This window comes from Calidris pugnax, unplaced genomic scaffold (genome assembly GCF_001431845.1).
Source record: "Calidris pugnax isolate Ruff unplaced genomic scaffold, ASM143184v1 scaffold41, whole genome shotgun sequence".
NCBI classification, from domain to species: domain Eukaryota; kingdom Metazoa; phylum Chordata; class Aves; order Charadriiformes; family Scolopacidae; genus Calidris; species Calidris pugnax.
The window spans coordinates 28737641-28763557 of NW_015094509.1; the positions used below are offsets into that span (position 1 = coordinate 28737641).

The following is a 25917-nucleotide window of genomic DNA, read 5'->3' on the forward strand; positions in this document are numbered from 1 at the left end:
GAAGGGAAGGGAAGGGAAGGGAAGGGAAGGGAAGGGAAGGGAAGGGGGAAGAGGGAAGGGGAGCAGTGGAAAGTCCTGCATGAGATTCACATGATGACGTCCCACGGTTACTATTATTTCTTCTACTGTTTAACATCCCAGTGACGTTAGACAGAGGGACTCATACCTGGGAGTGAGCTGTAACTGGTTATTATACTTGTCACCTCCCTGTAAACACACCTTAGCTGTCTCTGCTCAATAGAGAAAGGATTAGCTGTTATTTATTCCCCCTGCCATTTAACGTGAGACAATCTCCTTTCCTCCCTCGGGTAATCTCTGCACCCCTGTAATTTATTGTCCTACTCCTCCTCAAGGCTTCAACCACCCAGTCCCAGGGAAGAAGAGGCACGCAATGCTTCAGCTGACAGAGTTAAAACTTCCCTTAGATTTTCCATCCACTCCTTATGAAGGATGTATTTGCAGAGCACTTTGCAAGCAGAGGTTTCCCAAAAGCATCTTCTGCAGCCCCAGGAGCACCGCAATACGCTCCCACCCAGGAAACACAACAGCCCCAAACACTTGCAGAAAAAGGAGGTTTTTCTCCTAGAATACCCTGGACAATCTCCCTCCTTTCCCAAGGTAAAAAGTAGTAATTTGCTGTAGTTGTAATGGTCTGAGAACACGTGTAAAACAACATTTTGAGCCAGAGGTAATATTTTTTATCAAAATGAGTAGCAGAGCTGGCAGAAGCTTCAGGCCTACAAGACAGGTCTTGTACATCCGAAGAAAACTCATCTATTTTTCCAACTCTAACACCTGCTCTAATAAAAGATGCTAACTCTATCTACAAGCCCAATGAAAGCAAGACAAGCTCTTTAATATCCAGTCTGAGCTAGACCAGTTCCTGCTGAACAGCACAGTACCTGCCTTTACAGGCAAAACCTAAGCTGGGTCTGCTACCACCATCCTCCTCCTCCTCATTTCATACCCACACACGCTCTACACAAAGCACTGCTTCTCTGACTTCCTCTGCAAATCCAGCATTAAGGCTGCTAATGCACACACACAGCAACTATTATTCCTTTCCATTAATATAAGAAAATGAATGTAAAAAGAAAAGCCGCCTCTAATTTGAGGCTCTGCAGGGGAAGCTCTTTTGCAAAACTGGCAGGTTCCCCTCGCTGCCTTCTCCCTTCTTCAACTTGAGCAGAAGGTGGGAAGGTGAGGAGCATGGACTTCAATTAACACTCAGGCATTCACAAAGGAGAGAGAAGGGGCACCCCATGCTGAAGACCTCAAATTTGGTCTCTGAAAGGTAGCTGAGGTCTTAAAACCTTGGCGTTTCAGATGAGCCACAAAATTTATAGCCTCCTGTCCACCCATGTCATCTCACAACCCTCGAGGAAGTCAAGGATGGTGAGAGATGGTGAGTGAGGGAGCATGGAACTGTCCCATCGCTCAGGCAGGCATGGTTGGTTGCCATATCCCATTGATTTTTCCTTTTGTATCCACCATTCTGAACACATTAAATCCTCAGATGCTGGATCCTCATCACCCCCTCTCAAATCAAACAATTACTCCATGAAGAACTGAAGTCAGCCTATGGGGCTTGTTTCAGGAGCAAGTCAACATTCGCATGGCTGGAGCTGGCTTTTATCAACCTGTGGTTTCAATAAGAGAAATTTCTTCATAGAAAAAGCCACAATGACTAATTGGGTTGCAGGTGTCCCTCTTCCCTCCTCTTCAGACATCAGCGCCATCCTATTTGCCTTTTGTGAATACACACCAGGGCTCTCAGTCCAGCATCGCATCAGCTCACACTTGGCTTTCAAGTAGCCCCTGGAGAGGAAGAGCCTTCTCCTTCCATATCCCTCAAAGATTGGATTATGGAGGTCAGTCATCACAAACCCTTTTGCATCCCGAAGTGATTGATTGCCACCCGGACTGTCCTCAGACGAGTAATGAGCTGCAACCATTAGTCTAATGTGCATGACAGAGAAAGTCTAATTAACAAATTATATTTTTATATGAAATTTAAGATTCAGTGTGTGCAGATGATTATACAGAGTTTGAATACCACCCTGCCTGGCAGAGAAAGACAAATTGTTTTAACTCCCATTAGTTTTATAACTTCCTAATAGTTTAGTTCAGTGCCAGGGCAATCAAAAGTCCCAGGGGAAGACATTGAGAGATCCTTTGGAGTAAACCAAAAACACAGTAGGAACTGGAAGAGGTATCAGAAAATGAAGGGAACTCCCAGAAGAAAAAAAAAAAAAAACAACTCAAACCCTCTTCAAACAAGCATTAGCAGATACCACACCATGCCTTGAATCAACGCCGATGCTCCATCTCCTCAGCACACCTGCACTCCCAGAGAGCATTTACTAGATGTAGGACTCAATACTCCATCAACGAGGGGGTGAGCATCCCTGGGAAACACTGTCCATCATGATCCCACACACAATGGTGGAAAGGCCATTTTTAACAGAAAAAGATCTTTTTTTCCAGCAGCTTAAGGCGATGGGAAAGCCAGTCTCCAAGCCATGAGCATCAGCTGGTGGTGACAGCTGGGACATGACTGATTAATATAAAACTTTGGTCAAGAAATTTTTTTATTAAGGTGGCCTCATCAAATTCCATGTGACAGAGCTTCTCTGCAACACAGCTGTCCATGTATATGGGCAACAGAGATGAGACCTCACAGGAAAATATCTGTATTTGATAACTTTCTCTTTGAATCATGGAATAATTCATGTTGGATGGGACCACTGGTGGTCATTTGGTCAAGTTCTCAGCTTGATGCAAGACCAGTTCCAAAGACTCAGAAGGTTCTTGAGGGCTTTGCAACCATCCCTGTGCATTATACACAAGAAGAGATAGGGATGGCTGCTAAACTGCAAGCAACTATCGGATACCCTGGTGCAACTCATTTGTGAAGACCTGGCTCTCATGGAGAAAAACCAGCACACAACATCCATGTCCTGCCCTCTCTTGGCCCTCTCCACTTTCTTCCCCCGTCTGCTTTCACACCACCTAGTTGCATAGTTTAAATCACCTAAATACAAAGAGAACACAGATAATTCAAGCTCAAGCTGGGCTTTGTAACCACCAGTACACACCAAGGTTTGTATCTCATCTTTCCTTCATCACTATAACCAGATGGAGGCCATATCTAGATTCAGCGGATATAGAGAAAAGACAAAACAGGCAAGATGAGGGGAATCCTAGTATGGAAAAGCCAAAGAGCTGAAATTTTCTACTTCCGTTTGATATCATAGAATCATAGAATTGTCTAGGTTGGAAGAGACCCTTGGGATCATCGAGTTCAACCATCTCCCCTACTCTACAAAGTTCTCCCCTACACCATATCCCCCAACACTACATCTAAATGGCTCTTAAACACATCCAGGGATGGTGACTCAACCACCTCCCTGGGCAGCCTGTTCCAATGCCCGACCACTCTTTCTGTGAAAAATTATTTCCTAATGTTCAGTCTAAACCTCCCCTGTTGGAGCTTGAAGCCATTCCCTCTCGTTCTATCATTAATTACCTGTGAGAAGAGACCAGCACCAACCTCTCCACAGTGTCCTTTCAAGTAGTTGTAGAGAGTGATGAGGTCTCCCCTCAGCCTCCTCTTCCTCAAACTAAACACTGAAAATATATTTATTTTCAGCGGGAATAATTTGAAATTTAAAAGGTATGAAAAAATAGTGAGCATCGCCTTCACCCCAAATAAAAAAAAAACCCACACATTTCCATACTTAATTAAACAACTCCCGTCCTCAATGCTTTTTCTCTAAGCACACCCTTCTTTTTGTTCAGGGATACAGACATATTTACAGCACTCGAGGAAGAATTTTTGACAATAAAGGAAACTATAGAAGACTCTTTGCTTGCTCCTGCCGCATATTGAATAGCAAGTACCGTTTATTTCTTGCCCTTAGATTTAATGAACAACCCTGGGAAAAAGGGGCTACACTCCTGATGTGTCAACAGGATTTCACTTTCAAAGAACCATAATGCCCGGTTCTCGCAAGACATTTCTAATTAGGGACACATTGGTCACTCAGAGTCATTCATCCCCTATTTGAAATGCAATTCCCAAATCTGAAAGGACTGGGCAAAACACTGTGTCATTTATTATACTGACCTTAACTCTTAACAACGTCTCAAAATTAGCCTCAATCCTGTTTTCTGGGACAATCCTGGTTATTGTAATTTGCCTACTAGCTATGAACAAACAGGTCACATAGTTTTATTAGTCACCCCAACATTTATTGCTTCTGCTTGGTGGTGTGACTAGAAAGGTAGTCAGTAAATAAGATTTTGCCATTATTTAGTAAAAAAGCCACAGGCTTTGGCCTGACCTGACAGTGCAAGGTCTCAAGAACTTGTCGGAGCTTGTCTTGACCTGAGCTCATCTGAGCTTATTTTAGCTGCAATAACACTTGTGTGGACAATTGCAACCGTCCAAGTTTGTGCTGGTTTAGTGTCAGTTTATAGTGATAACATATAGTTATTCAGTTTGTGGCTCTAGAGTAAGACGAGGTGTAGAGAAGCACAAACATGAGATGGTACCAGACGTTCTTGTCTGTAAACACAACTCATCACGGTTCATCACTGCCTTGTGAACCAGATAACACCAACTTTAGAGAGACAATAGAGAAGAGGAAGCCTCAATAACTGGCAACAAACAAGAGAAAAGTAATCACAACTATAACTGTATTATTGATTAACCTTTCCGGAGCAATTGAGTAACTTGGACAATCAGACTGTTAAAGCAAGAACTGGACTAACAACAAAACCATGGCTCCATGAAGATGGAATGCTCCTTTTTGACCCTAACAAGATCTGAGGGAGTAAAAAAACGCGCAGTGTCATGGTGCTGCAAGTTGGGGGTCACTGGAAGGTGCTGGGGACACATTTCCATGGAAATCCAAGGCCTTGATGGATCCTGCTACGTCCTTCGGTCCCCGAACCGCTGCTATAGTGCTGACCTGAGAGACACAGCCCTGCTTTGAAAGTGAAATACTGATTCTGACAGCGACTGAAATACCTCCCAGCAATCTTTCCTCATTCTTATTACTATTACAACTGCTCCTGGCACAGCTGCTGTCCCAATGAGGTAAACATTGGAGGAGTTTTATGCACCTTATTTTGATATTCAAAGGACTGCTGACTAAAACCCTAATAAATACCAGGAGCTTGGACATCATCGCAGTGAAGGCAGAATAGAGATAAATTTAGGTATGTGCCAACACCAAGTGCTCAGGCCGTGATGAATTATTTTAGGCTTGGAACTTCAGTCGCAATATTTCACCCAGAAATACCGGCTTTAGCCAAGGACTCAAGACCAAATATAAACCCAGCTACTTCACCAGGCTGAAGGGCAGACCCAATCCATTTATACAGAACATTCACTGTCCTTTTATCATATAATTTATGTCAATTTAAGTGTTCTTTGGTTGTTATTTTTTGTTTTCATTTTAAATATACATTTACACCACGAAATATTTCTCAAGAATGGAGGTTTTTTATCTGAGGAACAGCAGAGCCCAAGATGGGGCAGGGACACCCCAGAGGGACTGCAGCCATGGGTGGATTTTTGCTGTGCACATTTTCCAACTACTCAGGTTATTTATCAAAGCAAATAAACGAATAACATCCCAAAATAAACAAGTAAATTAATGCCAGCAGGCCTTTTGGAGTGTGTTTAAATCAGGCATCCCCTAATTACTACCTTAAGGAGCGCTGCACACCCACCACGCGTATTGCTGCTGGAGTGTAGAGCAACGTGCACCGACTTCCCTCCTGAAGCACCTCTGCCCATGCAAAATCTGGCAGAACAGGGCAAAAAAGAGGCTTTTCTTAGCTTACTTCTGTTAATCCTACTGAAAGCATGGAAACGCTTTCTGGTCAGAAGGCAAAAAGCTCAAATCTGGAGGTTGGGGATGAGCAGAGGGAAGGACAGAGGGGAAGGGAAGGGAAGGGAAGGGAAGGGAAGGGAGAAGAGAGAATGCTTTCAGTTGGAAGGGACCTCCAATGATCATCTAGTCCAACTGCCCAACCCATTCAGGGCTGACCAAAAGTTAAAGCATGTCATTATTGTTCACATGCCTCTTAAGAAACACTGGGCATTGGGGCATTGACCACCTCTCTAGGAAGCTTCAACCCATTCAGGGCTGACCAAAAGTTAAAGCATGTCATTATTGTTCACATGCCTCTTAAGAAACACTGGGCATTGGGGCATTGACCACCTCTCTAGGAAGCTTTTTCCAGGGTTTCACCACCCTCTCAGCAAATAAATGCTTCCTAATGTCCAGTCTGAGCCTCCTGTGGTGCAGCTTTGAACCTTTCCCACACACCCTACCACTGGATCCCAGGGAGAAGAGCTCAGCATCTCCCTCTCCACATCTCCTCCTCAGGAAGCTGTAGAGAGCCATGAGGTCACCTTTCAGCCTCCTTTTCTCCAAACTAGACAAACTCAAGAGTCCTCAGCCGCTCTTCACAGGACATTCCAGCTCTTTCACCAGCTTTGTTGCCCTCCTCTGGATGCATTCCAGACCTTCATGGGCTTCTTAAGCTGTGGGGCTCAGAACTGCACACAGTACTCGAGGTGAAGCCACACCAACGCTAAACACAGCAGGAAGATAACTCTTTTTGACCAGTTGTGATGCGTTTGATGCCCCCAAGGACGTGGTTTGCTCTCTTTGCTGCCAGGGCACATGGCTGACTCCTGTGGAGCCTCCTGTCAACATGCCCTCCTTTACCCATGAATTCACAGAATCACAGAATCTTCTAGGTTGGAAGGGACCTTAAAGATCATCTTGTCCAACCGTCAACCTAACTTTGACAAAAATAAACACCCACACAACAAACAAAAAGCATCACCATCACTAAACCATACCTCCCATCAACCCGTCTTTGGAACACCTCCAGGGATGGTGCCTCAACCACCTCCCTGGGCAGCCCAGTCCAATGCCTGATAACCCTTTCAGTGAAAAATTTTTTCCTAATATCCAGCCTGAACCTCCCCTGGCGTAACTTGAGGCCATTTCCTCTCGTCCTGTCGCCTGTGACTTGGGAGAAGAGACCGACCCCCACCTCTCTACACCCTCCTTTCAGGGAGTTGGAGAGAGCAAGAAGGTCTCCCCTCAGCCTCCTCTTCTCCAGGCTGAATAACCCCAGCTCCCTCAGCCTCTCCTCATAAGACTTGTGCTCCAATTCCTGCTTTCCCATTATAAAGGTGCCTGGAGAGTGAATGGAGAAAATAACGTGGACTATTGTACCTACATCTCGTACCTTCATCTTTAAAAAGGGAGGTTTCAACATCATCCAAAAGCTTAAAGCCTCAATCAGTATCATCATCACCTGCTTCGTTAGGGGCAGGGGGGTGGTCAAGGCTCCTCTGTCTCCCTAAAAACTCAAGAGCAAGCAGGAAGGTGGTAACACCCCCAATTAGTCATTTTGCACCGCAGCATTTTTAAAGACACCGTTACAAATTGTTTAGAAGGAAATAGTTTGGGGATACACACAGAGATGCACTAAAGCATCAGGTTAAAGAGATTTCAGAGAGGATTTGCTTTACTATCTTCAAGTGCCATAGAGGTACAGAAGGTTGGGTTTTTTTCTCCCCTGAATAAAACAGGGATTGGGATGGCCTTGAGGCCAGTCTGCAGGCTTTGTAGGTAAACAGAAAGGATCATGTATTTTGTTTGTTTGTCCTTGTTCTCACCAATCTAGGTTTCAAAAGCCAGAGGAAAACGTTCCACGATACGCACAGCTCCGACTCTGCAGCCGTGTGTTAACAGCACCACGAAACCGAAGAAAGGAAAATGATTAAAAAAGGATTAAAAATAATCTGCTGGTTGTTGTTCCCTACATTGAGTAATCACAGCTGCGACAAGTAAATTGGATTAAAAATTACTCCAGTCCTCAAAAAAAAACCCCAGTAAACAAACCCACAAAAATGCCCTAACCCACAACTGAAGAAAAATACCACTCATTACAAATAGTGTACAAGCTCCCAAGCCCTTTAACATTTATATACTGAACAGAACCCCTTTAATCTATACAAAAGGCCACACACAAACCCCAGGTGAGCAGACATCTACCTAAATGCCCATGTTTTTGATCAAAACTTAAAGGTTTAGTTAAGCCAACCATTTATAAAATGAGTCATCGGTGGTAACGGGGAACTAACATACCTATGAAATCTGCACTTAATTAAGAAAGCTGTGAGACATGAGTATATTAAATCTTTGGGTCAGAAAACCATCAGAAAGGGTACGCAAGAAAAGAAATTCACAACTGTAATAAATAACGATGCGCAGGATACAAACGACGAGGCAGGGAGCTCAGGGCACAGACGTGCTACTGCTTCCACCAAGGTGGAAAGTGTTGGGCTATAAAAGCCCTGAAGTCATATTTGCATAAGGCAAGAAAGTTCACGGAGAAAGGGAGCCATTTTCGTTAAGCCAATTGATGAGGGAGGGAAGAAAGGGCATGAAAAAAGCCAACACGAGTGCTCATGGGTACATACGAAAGGATGGAGCCAGCTTTCCTTATTTTCATTCAACTTTATTATGTACAGCACTTTCTCCAAGTCAGTCCTGTTCCTCATTTCACCCAGGAATTATTCAGAGTTTGTGTTTTCTAGGCATCTTTGCGATTTTACAATCATCTTACACTGTGCCAAGGGTAGTTTAAAATGTAATATGAGGTTCTTTACTCGCGTTATTTATTTTTCCTGGTTTCTCCCGACACTGTTTTTGTTCTTGCTTAGGCAAACTTTGATTTCAGCTGGAAACTCTATTCCTCCATGAAAACAGGAGGCGATGGGGAAAACAGTGAGCCGTTCACACGCTCGTCATACATCTCTCCTCTCTCACAATAAACAGTCCATCATGTTCCAGCTCCCCCTCACGCTGATGATTTTCCCACTCTACAAATGCCAGATTTAATGCCTCCTTCAGCTCCTACTCCCCTCTTTCTGCTTCCATTCGTACCATCATTTCTGAATAAAATGCTGCCTGTATCATCATTTATTAAGCTACCACGTTTTCTTGATAGGTCCAACAGCTCATACTAATGGTAATAAGACACAGTCTGTTCAGAGAAACCTCAGAGAAGAACGTCACATCAGAAACTGCGGAGCTTCTCCTGGGAGACTCAAGTGGAGTCTCCTTTCTAGGGCGATATTCACATATAAAACACCACAAAGCTGGCAAACCTGCCTGCTTACACTCCTCCTCTTCCCATTTTCTTTCTGCAGGGGATGAGGAGAGCGAGTTGCTATACCCTAATGTTATTTGGGTATATTCTGGCTCCCGTTGAGCTCCATCTGACTCCGTAACTGCTCCTATCAGGTGTTAATCAACATGCAAAAGCAGCAGATTTGGCCACGACCCAGCAAGGACAACTTCTGGTGGACAATTCAGAGCATCCCACATTACAGAATCACGGAATCACACAATGGTAAGGGTTGGAAGGGACCTTCAGAGATCATCTAGTCCAACCTCCCTGCCAAAGCAGGTCCACCCAGAGCAGGCTGGACAGGAACGCATCCAGAAGGGTTTGGAATATCTCCAGAGAAGAAGACATACAACAGAGAAACCAGCTCTTTGGGCCATGTCTTCATTCTCATATCTTGATTCTTTCTAATCAGCACTAAATAATTTCCTAATGCTTTAGAAAAAGTTAGGGCTGAGCCAACAAAGTCTTATGTCTTGAACTTGACCATTCTAAGAGCTACAAAGACGATGAGGGGCCTGGAGCATCTCTCTTATGATGAAAGGCTGAGGTACTTGGGTCTTGGGTCTGGAGAAGAGAAGACTGAGGGGGGATCTGATCAACGCCTATAAATACTTAAAGGGTGGGTGTCAAGAGGATGGGGCCAGTTTTTTTTCCGTGGTGCCCAGTAACAGGACAAGAGGAAATGGGCACAAACTTTAACATAAGTTCCATCTAAACATGAAAAGGAAATTCTTTACTTTGAGGGTAGCAGAGCCCTGGAACAGGCTGCCCAGAGAGGTGGTGGAGTCTCCATCTCTAGAGATGTTCAAAACCCACCTGGACATGTTCCTGTGCAACCTGTTCTAGGTGGACCTGCTTTGGCAGGAGGGTTGGACTAGGTGATCTCCAGAGGCCCCTTCCAACCCTATAGTACTCTGCAGTTCTGTGACTCTGTGATTCCGCTGCCTAAAACCTAGGAAAAAAATCAATTTGAACACTGAGAAAATTCCCTGAGAGCAGCAAACCTCTAAACAAGAGAAGTACATTCCCCACTCCACGCAATTACACGGCAATAAATTAACTTTCCTTGGGGGGTACTTGTCATTCGCCTCGAGTCCTGCAGAATACTGAGGGAGAATACAAGAAAAGAGGCAGGGCACCCGTGTGGGCTTTTCAGCAACGCTCCCCATCTGCACAGGAATAATCTGCTTTTGCTGAGCAGGCACAGCAGCTCATGCATAAAGCAGGTCTTCCTCGTGCTTTCCATCTCGCAGGAGCCTATAGACAGGTTTACATAGAATCATAGAATCATAGAATCATTCAGGTTGGAAGAGACCCTTGAGATCATCGAGTCCAACCATCTACCCTACTCTACAAAGTCCTCCCCTACACCATATCCCTCAGTACCCCATCTAAACATCCCTTAAACACAGCCAGGGACGGTGACTCAACCACCTCCCTGGGCAGCCTGTTCCAATGCCCGACCACTCTTTCAGTGAAAAATTCCTTCCTAATGTTCAATCTAAACCTCCCCTGTTGGAGCTTGAAGCCATTCCCTCTCGTTCTGTCACTAATTACCTGTGAGAAGAGACCAGCACCAACCTCTCTACAGTGTCCTTTCAAGAAGTTGTAGAGAGTGATGAGGTCTCCCCTCAGCCTCCTCTTCCTCATACTAAACAGCCCCAGCTCCTTCAGCCGCTCTTCATATGATTTGTCTTCCAGGCCCTTCACTAGTTTCGTTGCCCTCCTCTGCACTCGCTCCAGCACCTCGAGATCTCTCTTGGATTGAGGTGCCCAAAACTGGACACAATACTCGAGGTGTGGCCTCACCAGTGCCGAGTACAGGGGCATAATCACCTCCCTACTTCTGCTGGTCACACTATTTCTAATACAAGCCAGAATGCCATTGGCTTTCTTGGCCACCTGGGCATTTGGATGGGGAGACTTGGCAAAAACTGCTCGGACCAGTCTAGAGAAAACGTACTCTCTCTGAGAAGGAAATCTGGGCGACTGCACCAAGAGATGCTCTGGCTTTCTAACAGCTGCACAATCGCTCTCATCGAGCAGCTGGATTCAGGAGTATTTTCACAAGCAAATATATGTGTTTTGTTTTTAGCAGGGTATAAGCATCCCTGACAAGCACAAGCATCTCTTCTCTCTATCCATCATCTCGCCAGCTGACAAGTGTGAGAAGAGCACTGTACATACTCATTTCATGTCTAAACAACAAAGGAAAAAAATAGGCTCAGCAGTCGTAAACGAGAGAAGATCTCAATACTAAAATATTCCATGTTTAATGAATTCTACACATTTGAAAGGGAAGAGGAGGTGTATAACCCTATGACTGTATATCCTGGTTATCCACATACCTAAAGTGATCCCTGCTCCAGTTGTTATATACGTTATCTGTATGTTGCAGGACAAAGCAGGAGGAAACCTTCCCAGTGGCAGCAGAAACTATCACAGCAGGACCAGTCCCTGCACTCCACTGGCCACAAACCCTGTTCCTTAAACCACAGCTGCTTAATGGGATTTTAGATGAATGAAAACCCCAAATACAAATTATTTTGGTTTCACTTCATCTCCTTTGGTGCCTCAGGTCTGTCTGGCCACTCCTCACCCCAACACACAAGGCATTTGGAAATGCAATATGAAGTTATTATTATATATAGCTAATAAAGTGATTTACATATTTATCTAAGGGTGTCTACATAGTGTACACAGACCCACATATATATACTTTCATACACAATTTATCTACAGTTACGTATTTGGAAAAAAAAAAGTTAAATACTAAAAAAAAATACTTGGTTATACTGCTTGAGCAGAAAGAAACCAAGCCCCAGTGGGTACATAAAAATTAGGGTGAAATAGAGCTGACATTTCCTTGGTTGTGACTAATGAGCAGCAGATGTGACGCGTACTTGGAGCACTTCTCTCTCAGGCAATGGCCACAGCTATATGGGTGGGACTGGGATTAGTGGGTGGCAATATTAGACCCCATCTCCCAGTCTCTCCTGGCTCAGTGTACAAGTGGACTTAGATTTGAGGAGAGATGTGATCCAAAACTCCATAGCTGTCTATAGAGAGGAAGCCACCACAGGAAGAGCTGTGTTATAGAAAATAGGTGAATTTGGCCATGGGTTTTGCTTTAAATCAGCTGTCAAAGCCAAGATGGAATCCTGGGATTAAGCTGCCTTGTGTGCCATCCCCCCAGCAGATCAGCTTGGATAGAATCATAGAATTGTCAGGGTTGGAAGGGACCTTTAAGATCATCTAGTCCAACCATCAACGTAACACTGATAAAAAAACGTCGCTAAACCATGTCACTAAGCACCATGTCAACCCATCTTCTAAATACCTCCAGGGATGGCGCCTCAACCATCTCCCTGGGAAGCCCATTCCAAGGCTTAAAAACCCTTTCTGTGTAAAAATTTTTCGCAATATCCAATCTGAACCTCCCCTGGTGCAACTTGAGGCCAGTTCCTCTTGTCCTGTCGCCTGTGACTTGGGAGAAGAGACCGACCCCCACTTCCCTACAACCTCCTTTCGGGGAGTTGTAGAGAACAAGAAGGTCTCCCCTCAGCCTCCTTTTCTCTAGGCTGAACAACCCCAGCTCCCTCAGCTGCTTCTTGTGGAGAACTTCTCACAAGAGTTGTTCTCCAGATCCCTCACCAGCATGAAAACATGAAAACACGTGGAAAATATCGCCCTACATCTCTTGGCTTCTCTCTTCTCCTGCAGCAATGAGCCAGGCGACATTTCCTACAAGGCAGGACAGGGAAAGGCCACAGTCCTGAAGTCCGTCACCTCCGCCCAAAGCATCCACCCCTTGTTTTGCCAGATGTAGAATGGGCAGAAGCATCCTGACCCTTCTCAGAAGCCATGTGCTTGTTGTGGGAACTGTGGTGGGTGACACATGCCCAGTCTGATGCCCAAAAGCATTTCCAATGCCACAACCCAACCACTCATCCCAAGAGCATCATCAGCAGACACTATCTTCTCACCAATCCTGTTGTCAATCCATCTGTCAAACTCTTCACTGTTTAAACAAAGCAAGGCAGCTCAGGAGGGGCACGGACAGCCGACAGCTTTTAGAAGAGCATCTTCCAAGTTTTCTTTTTTATTTTTTATCAATTCCTTATAAACCCATTTTTCCTCCCTCATCTTCCTCCCACTAAGTAGAAAACCACTACAGCAAGTAAAATGCCAGCGGCAGCAGTGCTCTTGCCATAAAAGCAGATGCTTTTTTAATTGTCCATCTCTCAGGCATAATTGAATGAAGACACAGATGAAACTGACTGCAGCACATGTGTCAAGGGAGGGAGCTTTCCTCATCTGATGCGAGAGGAAAAGAAATCTCCGTCTACCAGCCTGATGAAATGCAGTAATTTAGCTGGATCCACTCAAGTTCATTTTTCAGTGCCACAATTAGCATGGTACGGTCCTGTAATGTGGTAACCTTTAACCTGTGACCCAGTTTTCTGGTTTTATGGCTCGTTAGCAGCGTCATCACTCCAGCATAGCCAAGAAAAAGGAGACATATACGGAATCTGGGCTCCATAGTAAGGGAGCACCTCAGTAAAATGCAAGGGCATCTACTCACCTACTTAAGACTAACATTTCTGGTCCTATTCCAATCATACCTGCACAGGAGAAAAAGGTTATTTCTTTTTCTGGTCATTTCCTCATTGCCGGAAACCTTTTCTCTTGTCATCCCAGTCAGCTCTAGATTTAACCAGGACGCAAAGACCCTGCGCTCCCAGCTCCGTGTGAAATCACATTCAATAAAGAAGGTTAACAACCAGAATACTGGTAAAAAAGGATAAGAAAAAAAAAATAGAGAAAAAATATTGAGGCTTCTTTTTAATTAAACTTGGTTTGCTATTTGACTGAGCCTTTCATACAAGACTGCTTCCCAACTTTGTGATTAATTCACTGTAAAACCTTAAAAACTCACAAGGCTTACTTTGTCCATCTGCAAAATGGAGAAATAAAACCAGGACCTAGATTTTCAGCATTTCTACTGAGGCTTTTAAAATGTCTGTTGCTATAGTACTGTGAAATCTTTTTACAAATGAGTCTGAAATATTATCAGCATTCCAAGAGGTAAGTACAAAAAAAAAAAAAAAGAAAAGAAATCACTATTTTTTCCCCGTGTCCTTTACAACCTTTAAACCTAGATTTGTAATTGAAGTGCAAACTGACCTTTATAAACTGTTCAGCATCACTAAAATACATTATTCTACAGGGCTTGGGGGAATTTGACATGCTCAGCAATTCGATAATCTCACTTTCTTTCATTTATGTTCTTCAGACAATGTGACATAGCTGGATTTTCCCTCTACTCCAGACACAAATCAAGCAGGAGAGGCTGAGGAGCTTTATCAACACTATAATCTAAATCTCCTGTCAACTTGCTGCTGTAACATGCTTTTTGGCAAATAACTCAGCTCTTTTGCCCACCTTCTCAAACATTTCAGCAGCTACTACTAACCCATATTCAACCCCATTTGCAATCTGCTGCCTCAGATGGTTAAATGGCCCATGTACAGAAATGATACATCCTCACCAGTTCAACCATCTGAGATGGTTTTATCTCTAACCTTGCCATATAATTGTAGAATCATAGAACCGTTTAGGTTGGAAAAGACCTTTAAGGTCATCAAGTCCAACCATTAACCCAGCACTGCCAAGTTACCACTAAACCATGTCTCTCAGCACCACATTTACATGTCTTCTAAATACCTCCAGGGATGGTGATTCCACCACCTCCCTGAGGAGCTTGTTCCAAAGTTTGATAACCCTTTTGGTGAAGAAATATTTCCTACTATCCAATCTAGACCTCTCCTGGCACAACTTGAGGCCATTTCCTCTTGTCCTATCGCTTGTAACTTGGGAGAATAGAGAGTCCCCCATCTCATTACACCCTCCTTTCAGGGAGTTGTAGAGAGCGAGAAGGTCTCCCCTCAGCCTCCTCTTCTCCAGGCTGAACAACCCCAGTTCCCTCAGCCTCTCCTCATAAGACCTGTTCTCCAGACCCCTCACCAGCTCCGTCGCCCTCCTCTGGACACGCTCCAGCACCTCAATGTCTTTCCTTGTAGTGAGGGGCCCAAAACTGAACACAGTATTTGAGGTGCAGAATCTGCATCTGCAATGCAAAGCTGTGTGTCTGCTCTCATCTCCTTCTTTCCCTCAGAGACGGGTTTCACCTGAATGAGTGACACTGATTTACCTCTCCCCACCCCGCAGGCAGCACTGCTTGTGTCGATCAACCTTCCAGCAACCCGCACCCCTTTTCCTTTTATATTGTTGTTTAATCATCCCAGTCTCTGAAGTCCTGCATAAAGCCATGCTCAAAAAGGCATCCAAAACCAGCGAGCTTACTACCAAGGATCAGCTCTGTATTATTTTTGGCCAAACCCAGGATTTTTCAGTTTGCATCTCTTGGGAGCCAGCACCAGAAACAAAAGCTGTTGCTCCTTCTTCTCCTGCTACGTTTGCATTTCTCCTCCACCCCAGGTTTTGCCTCCAAGAAGCAAGACTGGACTCCAGCCACAATCACCTCCTCTCAAGGCAACACATTTCTCCAGTTTTCACCCAAAAGGGAGGATATTATCATTTCAACACCATCCCAAAGGGTGTTAGACAAGACTTTGGCGCACAAGGTTACCGTTTCCTGCAGCTTAAGAGAAAGGAAAAGAGGAATTCAGTTGAAACAAAACCCTCATTCAACGCAGTAGCCTTTGGATGCTTTAACAAGTTTCTTTCTTTGTCTGCACCTTTCCTAACGTGGTTGTTGCCATGGGACCAAGTGAACAGCTCTCCTGGTACTCAAACACTCAAACTTTATTGAACTGTTTACTGTTGCAAAGTGCAGGGGTCGCGTGTACGGTCCTCACCTCCTGGAATTATTTACTGTATTAATATTAATAAAATAACTTTTAAAGCAGGATGAAAATTCCTCCTCAGGTAGTTTAACCCCTAAGGATGTGCACTGGGGAACTAAGACTAGGTCCTTTTTCGTCATTATCTTAAATCTAGAAAGAAAATTCCCATTCTGACCTTGCAATCTAAGGAAGAGGCATGATATTACTTGTTCATTATTCTGCAAGACTGGATGCATGAAGATCACAGGATGCGAAGAGGCAAGCTGTCCATGTACAAGACTTGCATCTGTGTTTTGTGAACACTGGGAGAGTGAATATAAGGAGGCAGCATTATAAAATGTCCTGGTAAACTCACATAATCCCCTTGAGGTTTGACTTTCTTCAAAATAAAACACGCATGTTTGTCGAACGCTTGACCTTCCGCTTGGTTACTCAAGAAGAGGTCATGGACCCATGGCTGATGACAAGCATTTTGTGGAATAAATCTGCTAAGCCACAGACTAAATTCCAAAAGCTGAGACATTACTAACAACCAGTAAATCCTATATTAAAATTATCATTTCTTTAAAGAAGCCATGGCTTCTCTTTTCTTTTCTTTGTAGTTTTTATCTGGCATTATTCACTTCTCTTCCTCCAAGACATTTTCCCAAGGCGTATCCTCATGTGACTTCTCTAGTTCCACTTCAAACAAGGTAGAGAAAGGGAGACCTCTGAGATTTCAGAGAAGGACAACAAAGCTGGTGAGGGGTCTGGAGAACAAGTCCCGTGAGGAGTGGCTGAGGGAACTGGGGTTGTTCAGCCTGGAGAAAAGGAGGCTGAGGGGAGACCTTCTTGCTCTCTACAAATGCCTGAAAGGAGGGTGTACAGAGTTAGAGGTCGGTCTCTTCTCCCAGGTAACAGGAGACAGGACAAGAGGAAATGGCCTCAAGCTGTGCCAGGGGAGGTCTAGATTGGATATTAGGAAAGAATTGTTCACTGAAAGGGTTTTCAAACATTGGAACAGGCTGCCCAGGGAAGTGGTTGAGTCACCATCCCTGGAGGAATGACATGTAGATGTGGGGCTGAGGGACATGGTTTAGTGCTAACTTGGCAGTGCTGGGTTAACAGATGGACTTTGGATTTGATGATCTTGAGGGTCTCCTCCAACCAAAATGATTCTATGACGCTATTATTTCCTTCTGATCTTCAATTACTTCTCTCTGGAAGCATTACTTGCCAAAAGCCATCTCCTTACTCAGTTAAAATATCTGATGTCCACACAAATTGCCTAAAGATCTTATTAACTCCTGGTGGTTCCTCCTGCAGTGTGAAGATGAGTGTCTTTTCACAGAATGTTTATTATGGCCCTCACAGACCATGGGGAAAAAGGACTCATCCATTAGAGCACTGCAGCAAAAAAATGTGGCAACATTAGCAAGAGAAGGTGACTTCTTCACCAAGCAACAGCTCAGGAGATCCTCATAGTCCTCTCTGAGATTGGAGTCTACTGTTTTTCTTTCTATTTTTTTTTTCATCTCCAACCCAGCCAACCTTCCAGAGGATGCTAATTGCATCCCCAGATCGCCTGCAGAAACATGACTGAACAGATCAGCCAAAGACACAGATCATAACAAACGTCATCCCCGTTGACGGGGCCGCTGCTCCTGGTTCTGTGGCCAACATAAGACTCGGAGAATAAATGAGACCTTACACAAAGCCAAGAGAAGTATTCCAATAAACAGCACTGTGTTTGGATTAGCGTGTCAGACCCCTGAAGGGACTCCAGGGCAGAATGGATGCTCAGCCCTGACAACCGCGCGCTCCACGCCTGCACACATGAATTATTAAACAAACTGCATCCCACAGGTCCCTCCAGTCAATCAATATCAACTGCATCGCTGAATGCGTAACTACAGGCACAAAAACTTACTGTAAACACCCAGCCATCCTGTCCCCTTCCCCGCTCCAGGAATTGGGGGTTTTTTTGGTCTCAGAGAGTTTACAAAACTTGTGTTTCTCCATCCAGAGGCAAGTCGTTCCAATCAGCACCTCAAGTCGAAAGATAATCTTCCTGCCCATAGATATTTCAACACAAATTAAAAAAAATAAAAATTCTTTGCCCTCTGCAAACTATTCTAACAGAATGTGAACTCCTCGTTCACTGTTTCTAACTCTGCAGGAGGAAAGAGGCAAAATAGTTGAAGTTGGTTTGGTTTTTTGGGGGGGTAGGTAGGATGACTTTTGTTCTGTTGACTGAAAATGCCAATCTTGAATCGATTCAAATACCACATTTCATATCCAGTCCATGAGAATGGCAAAAGAGGTAAAACCATAATTGAAAAGCTAAAATTTTGGCTAATAATAGGAGGGGAGATCCGCATAATTTTCACTGATTAAGCTCAGAAAGGCTTCTGAAAAATTAATAAAGTATTGCTGTTATCATGGTGGTCCAAGAGCTGAAAAAGGAGGGAGTGGTTTATTCAATTTATTTATTCCTCCTGCTGTCACCCACGAAACAAAAAAAGTAATAAGTGTTGAGTTCAGCATTTCCCAGATAAACATCTTAGAATATATTTATTAAAAGACCAAGCATGACAGTATTTTTACACATGGCAATACCCAGCTACCCTTCTGCCAGCTTAAAATTTTCTTGCTAGAAATAGAGCACTTGGTGGAGGATGCAGTTCCCTTCCAAAATGGGCACGTCCACTTGTCACCTGAGGCATCAAATTAAAAGGAGTTCATGGTGTGGGGAGAAGGCTTATTTTCACAAAGTCCAGTCACTGGCAGATGACAACAGTCATATCTCTGTTTACCCAGCTCTGTGCTCTGAATGGCATAAAGACCGTGGGATGTTACTGCAGACCCTATTTCAGAGGATCACAGAATGACATGGTGTTGGAAGGGACCTCTGGAGATCATCTAGCCCAACCCCTTGCCAAAGCAGGGTCAACCAGAGCAGGTTGCACAGGAACAGGTTCAGGTGGGTTTGGAAGATCTCCAGAGAAGGAGACTCCACAGCCTCTCTGGGCAGCCTCTTCCAGTGCTCTGCCACCCTCAAAAGAAAGAAGTTCTTCCTCAGGTTGACATGGAATTTCCCATGTTCCAGCTTGTGCCCATTGCCCCTTGTCCTGTCACTGGGCACCACTGAGAAGAGTCTGACCCCATCCTCTTGCCGCCTGCCCTTTAGATATTGACAAGCAGTGATGAGATCCCCTCTCAGTCTTCTCTTCTCCAGGCTGAACAGCCCCAGGTCTCTCAGTGTTTCCTCATCAGAGAGATGCTCCATTCCATTGATCATCTTTGTAGCCTTCACGGGATTCTTTCCAGTAGTTCCCTGTCCTTGTTGAACCAGGAAGCCCAGAACTGGATGCAGTATTTCCTTGGGATGAGCATGGAAAGACCTGTGTTCATGCTATGGTAACCAACTTCTCTTCTTTCTCACCTGGAGGTGTTAACAGCCATGCTGTTAAACAAGTTGGACACAAAGCTGATGGCCATATGTGCAGACTGGAGATGGGAAAGCTGGGGCTTCCATACATCCCAGTTTACGCCTGCAGAGACACCAGCAATGAGTGGGCTCCCATGGTCTTATTTCCTTGACTCACCATGACACCAAGGAGAGATCAGAAATTGTGAGCTCACACATTAAAGCATGAAAAAAAATGACATAAGAAGCAGCACAGTAAGAGACCTTCAAGAGGACATAGTTGGTTATCCCCCAGTTGCCATCTTTTCTTGTCCCCGTGTTTGCATCATCTCCTGGAGTATCCTTCATTTGTCACAAATAACTAATCATTGCTCCATCACTTCATGGCCTAAAATTCACAGCCTATTTCCAAAGGCTGATAACTTGACGTGGGAAGATGCTAATTTTTTTTTGGCCAAGGTTTCTGGCCATCTCAGACCTCTGGCAAGGGCAATTTGGGAGTAAAACGCTGAAAAGGAAAACTTCTCTGACAGATTGATTTGTAGTGACCATTAGAAACTGTTCAGGCATGTGAAGGGATCCTCTAAAGAGCTCTCTAAGCAGGAAAGGTGGTCAAAAGCAGATGAATTTATCATCATTGGAGAGTTCTGCAGTTCATCACCAGCTTTTGTAATTTATCAGAGAGATGTCACATATCTGGAGCTCTGGGATTCTTAAGGGTGAGATCTGTCACATAAATACAGCTATTAATGCAGCAAGTGTATTATACAGTTAAATGCAAATGTTGCAATCTGGCAACCCATTTTCACTGCCAAACCTGGAAGGTTTTTCATGTCAGAAATAGATGCCAGCAGCGATAAATGGAGGGTAGATAAAGTTAATCCGACCGCTTTGAGTTGAACGGGGAAGGTATTACTTTGAAGGGTTTAACATATTAATGGAATCAAAACGACATTTCAAAATATTTATGGAAATCTCTTTTTTTTTTTTTTTTTTTCCAAAGCTTATACAAGCAGTATAACAAAACCATATAAAATATTATTAAATCCTACCCTTAATTAAACATGCTGACACTTAAAAGCTTCTGTCTGGTTTACTTGAAAAAAAATCTCCTTTCAGTAAATTACAACTTTAAAATATCTTTCTGCTCTAAATGAATCTGTATTCCAGAGGAATTTAAACCTTTTTAACAGAAGTCTTTTTTATAAAAATAATAGTTTTTTAAAACTATACCTCCAACTTATCAAACATCAGGGTAAGATAGGAAAGGAAAAAGGAAACAGTATGCAGAAGTGATAAAGAGAACTGAGAAAAAAGCCTTTATTGTTTTATGTCAATTCAGAAAAGCTGAGGCACGTGGATTGATGTGCCTCCCCAGCAGGTTGGTGAGGCTCCTAGCCATGAGGACAACCTTTCAGCATCCCTGGAGCACCTGCAGAGGAAGCTGGGCATGTCCAAAGGTCATTTCAGTTCAGCTAAAGTATGAATGGCCCCACAACTCACAAAAAAATCCAAGGTTTAGTTACGCTTCTTACTATAATACCAGTATAGATGGGAAGAAACCGAGCTGTCTTGATCATTCAGCCTGAAGGTAAACCACCAGTGACAATCCTCCCCATTGATTCAGGGGGACACCTAGTGTCACTTGAGATGTCCTAGAGCCCCACCAAGCCTACAGCTGTTGTGTCAGAAATGACCTAACAGCAAGTCCAGCGCCAAAACTGCCAGCCCCACGCGCATCTCAGACACACTGGGGCATCTCGGTAGATACAAGAGTCATCTATCTTATCAGGATGAGCTGAAGCTTGACAGATCCCATAGATGGAGCTCACGTAGACACCCACCTTTAGGTGTCTTATCCATAACAAAGGTGATATGAAAAACTTGTGTCAGGAATGCACCACGACTGTGTCCTGGAGGCCAAAGTGTTTCAAAAGTGCTTCCAGAAATCCAGCAAACCACTTCGGACTGAGCCTGAGTGGACTGAAGTGCTTGTTGCCATTCTTCAGTTGACTTTTGATGTTCAGAGATGGTGGACAGGGATGGTGATCCTCCTGAGAGCACCCCAAATAAGGCACGTCGCATTGGCGGTGCTTCGCCACAGGTATGGCTTGATTTCAGGGTTGTGTGATGGCAAAATAATCCTGAGGAAGGGATTTTACTCATCCCCAAAAAAATTGTCTGGTGATGTGGCACATCACCTGGGGAAAGGTGAGGAAGATGGAGCTCCCAGCCAAGAATGTGGCAAACCATCTAGGCATTTTGGCACAATTTGTACACCCAAGGAAAACGGGTGCCCTGTCAGGTTTGGCCAACAGGCAGGTACGAGCAGCAATACAAAACCTGCACTTTTAGCCTTTTCCAGAACCATTGCCTTTTTCTCACCCCAAAGCAGCTCAGATCTAAAACTGAGCTTTCCATTTCAAAAATCCTTTGAAACTTCTTTTCAGTCCTGCAATGTCATCAGTTCTGCTGCACAGCCCTAATAAAACCATTAAAGTATTATACATCAAGAAGCCTGCGCTTCCTCAGTGTTTTGCAGACAGTGATCTCTTCATATATGTATATCTCTCACATATATATTCACTAATACTGCTCAGATGTGACACTCAGGATGTGGACCATCTTAAATAGATTCAAAGACAAGAGGATCTGTGTCCTTCTGGGTTCTCTGGTGGTGATCTTCTAGATAGCTGGTCTAGTGGAAGATGTCCCTGCCCATGGCAGGGGGGTTGGAACTAGATGAGCTTTAAGGTCCCTTCCAACCCAAACCATCCTATGATTCTATGATTTTTCCAAGGGGATGGAGGGGTGTTACAATAGAGAGCACTGACTATTGCCATATCACTTCTATCAGAAAAGGAGATTTATTTTCACACACTGTACAGATGTAGAGCTGAGCCCTCCCTCAGCTGCAGGAAAAAAACCTCCCTACATATTTCTATAATGTGCACATTTTTGTAAAAAATAATGTCGATGAGAGAAGGGAGGTGGAAGCCAAAATTTGAGCTTTGCCTCAAATCAGGAGAAATCAAAGCATTTCACAGTATGGACACTCAAAAATCTCATCAGTGCTAAAAGCCCCAAAAATATCCTTCTCATAACTCCTCCCTAAATAGACAAATTCTCCTGCTAGTGACTGGTAAAGGATCCAAAAATGCCACAGAATGAAGACTCCTGGGCTACATCCCAGACCCACTTTAAAAATGGTAGTAAGACACGACTGTGACCCAATGCAATGTTGTTCTTGACCTTGGACCTGCAATGAGCTATGGCCAAATGTCCACTGAGGAGATACACTCCTCTAGGAGGTGAGCAATGGAGGAAGCCTGGTTTGGAGAGCACAGATCACTGCAATGGTCAACCAGTCTCCACAGAAAGGGCATCGAGGACCTTTCATGCCTCTAAGTGCTCAGTCTCATGACTTTGCCACTTGCAACCTGACCAACCACCTTTTTTTTTTCTTGAGGTCACAGTAAGACTGAGTCAGGTTGTGAAAAAATGAAAAATGGAAAACGTTTTTTTTTTGTTTTTCCTAAAAAAACCTACTAGCTTTACATTTTTGCTTATGAAATTTTGTTCTCATAAAAAAAAAAATATATATCCGATGGTACACAGGGAACCTTTATCTTCATGGTACCAATTAAAAGGGAATGACTCTGGAGCCAAGACTGTGTGTTCAGCTGGGCAAAGGCATCCTTCATCCCTGATGTGGTGGGTCAGTAATCAACAAATATGGGCAGGACTGATATGGGGGGAGCGTATCATACCCCTCAGAGCATTTCCCAGGATACAGGAATGCTTTCATTTCCAGCCCCTTTTTTCAGGATGTTGGGAGACAAACCAGACATACCCACTCACAAGATTAGAGTCTGGTTTTCACTGCTTCTTAGAGACAGTGATTTATCTGGGCATTTAAGTTTATTTGCCTAAATTAAAAGCTAGTTACCTTCAGTGACTAAAGCTGGAGAAACCCCTCATCCCAAATCCTCTGGCTAAGGAGGCAGATAAATTCCTTGGGAGTTTGGATTATTAAACAAAAGGTCAAGAAAAAAAAAAGAAAACAGTCAATTTTTCTTGTAAGATATTGGTACTTAAGAAGCTGTTTGCAGCCAAGCATCACCGGAGAACGCTGTCAGCGTCGCCTACTGGCCCTAGCTCCTCGCCCCAGCTCCATCCACCTTTCTTCCTGTTCCCATTCCCTTCCCAATTAATCCAGGGTCAGTTGCATTCAGCAAACTCCATCTAGAGCTTCTTACGGGTGTTTATGTTTCATTTCTCAGGACTTTCAGCTCCAAGCTCATAGCACACAAGTATCTGTGCTGGCTCTGGGAAGATCTTTGACCAAGATTCTACACTGTTGGGTCTCATATATACCCTACTCACAGACCCACAGTCAAATCTGTCTCCCTGACTAAAGCTGGCACTCCATTTGGGATGAACTCTTCCAAATTCACTTGCCACAGGTAGAGTCCTTATTCTAAATGACCCCACTTTTGAAGGGAGAAACACCATTTCAGAAAAGGGAGTAGCCCAATTGACAGTTAGAAGCCTGCCCTCATCCAAATCCCTTGAAGTCCTGGGCATAAGAGGCAAAAAATATGCATGAATTTGAAAAGGAAAACTTGTTGTTTTGGGGGGTTTTTTTTCTGTTTTAGCAGGACCCTGCAGCTAGGAAAGGAAATATTTTTGCAGTATACAGACTCTGGTAGCTAAATGTCCTATGTGGCAGGGCCACCACTCACCATCAACCCCTGTTCCCAAATATTCTGCCTCCCCTTGCCTGCCTAACGGCCTCATTTTAGGCAGAGTGATAGGCCCCTCGTTAGTATGAAAGCTGAGAGTGTGGCAATTTTACTATTTAGATACTATTTTGATAGATACTATCTCTTTTTTTTCCTAATAGCCAAGGCTATAAACCTACCAAATGTTCACTCGTGCCTTCCAAGATAGAGGATGCTCAAGGAGAAACATGCATCAACCTTTGAAGGGAAGGGGTCAAGCGGCGAAGGAGGGAGATGAAGCCCTGATTTGCAGCCAGGGGAAGCAGGAAAGACTGCCCCAAAGGTCTCACCTGAAGAGCTGACCCTCTGCTTGCTCCCAAACGCAGAGATATACGCGGCACTGCCAGCTCCTGTGATTCATGGCATCAAATTTTGCTGGTGCAGCTCTCGTGAGAGATGGGCAGAGACACTTATAGTGCATCCAAGGCTCTATAAATGTCTGGTGATGAAATCAGGGGCAATGCAAAGGACACACCAGTGTTAGGAGAGGACGAAAAGATGGGAGCATTGAGGAGATGACAGTTGTTGGACCTCCTGTGCTCAGCACCCTGCAACTGTTCGGTCCGGAGATGCAACGAGGGAAATGGGAGAAATGAGGGGAGACCTTCTGCTAGAATGTGGGGAGAGGGGATGAACCAGGAGGATGGGAAAGAGACAGGCAGAGGAATTCTGACCGGGGCAGGGAAGCACAGTTAAAACAAAAATAAGCTGCATTTAGCTATCTGGACAATTAATGATAATTCTGAGATCAAAAATAATTATTGCAATTAGTGCATTATGGATCTATTTATGTAACGGCTCAGGAAAGAAGAAAATTATCTAGCCATGTTTCTGAAGTGCTCTGAAGAGTAAAGGAATTGATTCTTAAATAATAATAAAAAAAAAAAAGACTAGTTTAGGAGTGCACACATAATAGCTGCTGTGGGGGACAGAAAGGCTTTCCTGGGTTAAGGATCTCCAGCAGCAACTGGGGTGGTTTATGCCACAAATAATTCTGTACATGTAAACATCTTTCCTGATTACATCGATCTCCACAGGCTGACTTTTTTACTCTTACATCCTCTCCAACCTCCTAAATTTAGTTCCGAATCTTCTCGCTATTATTACTATCACTATTTTTAATCCCCAAGTTTGCAAAACAGAGCGCATGTGAATTAGGGCAGATCTGATGAAAGCAAAGGATTGGAGAGAGGAGAGAGAGAGACTGCAAACCAGTCTGAGAGTTTATATCGCATGGGGAAGGTCACTCAAGTCCATCGGGCAAATTACAGGGTATAAAGCCAATATAAAGAAATAGAACAAAGAAATAGAAACCAAAATCTCCTCTTTTTTGGCAGCCCAATCTCAGCAGGAGCTGCAGTCCTAAAATCAGAGCCGCATCCCAAGCGCTTCACGTCTGCATGCAAGCTGCATGAAAGGGAAGCAGCTTTAATAAATTGCACTACATTTGGAAAAGCCATTTTAATTCTCTAATTAGCATGCACACAATGAAAACCAACTGCGCGTGTTTGTGTGTACACATATCTGGAAGGGAAAGCTTAATGAACTGTCGCTACTGCAAGTGCAACCAAAGTTTCATTTTCTCACTGTTGTGCCACGTGACGCAGATTTCAATACCACA

At 44.0% G+C, this 25917-nt stretch overlaps 1 protein-coding gene across 6 annotated transcripts in view; it reads right to left on the reverse strand.

The window, feature by feature from the left end:
* TSNARE1 (t-SNARE domain containing 1) overlaps positions 1–25917 on the reverse strand; it is a 474970-nt gene that overhangs the window by 273022 nt on the left and 176031 nt on the right. The window lies entirely within an intron of this gene.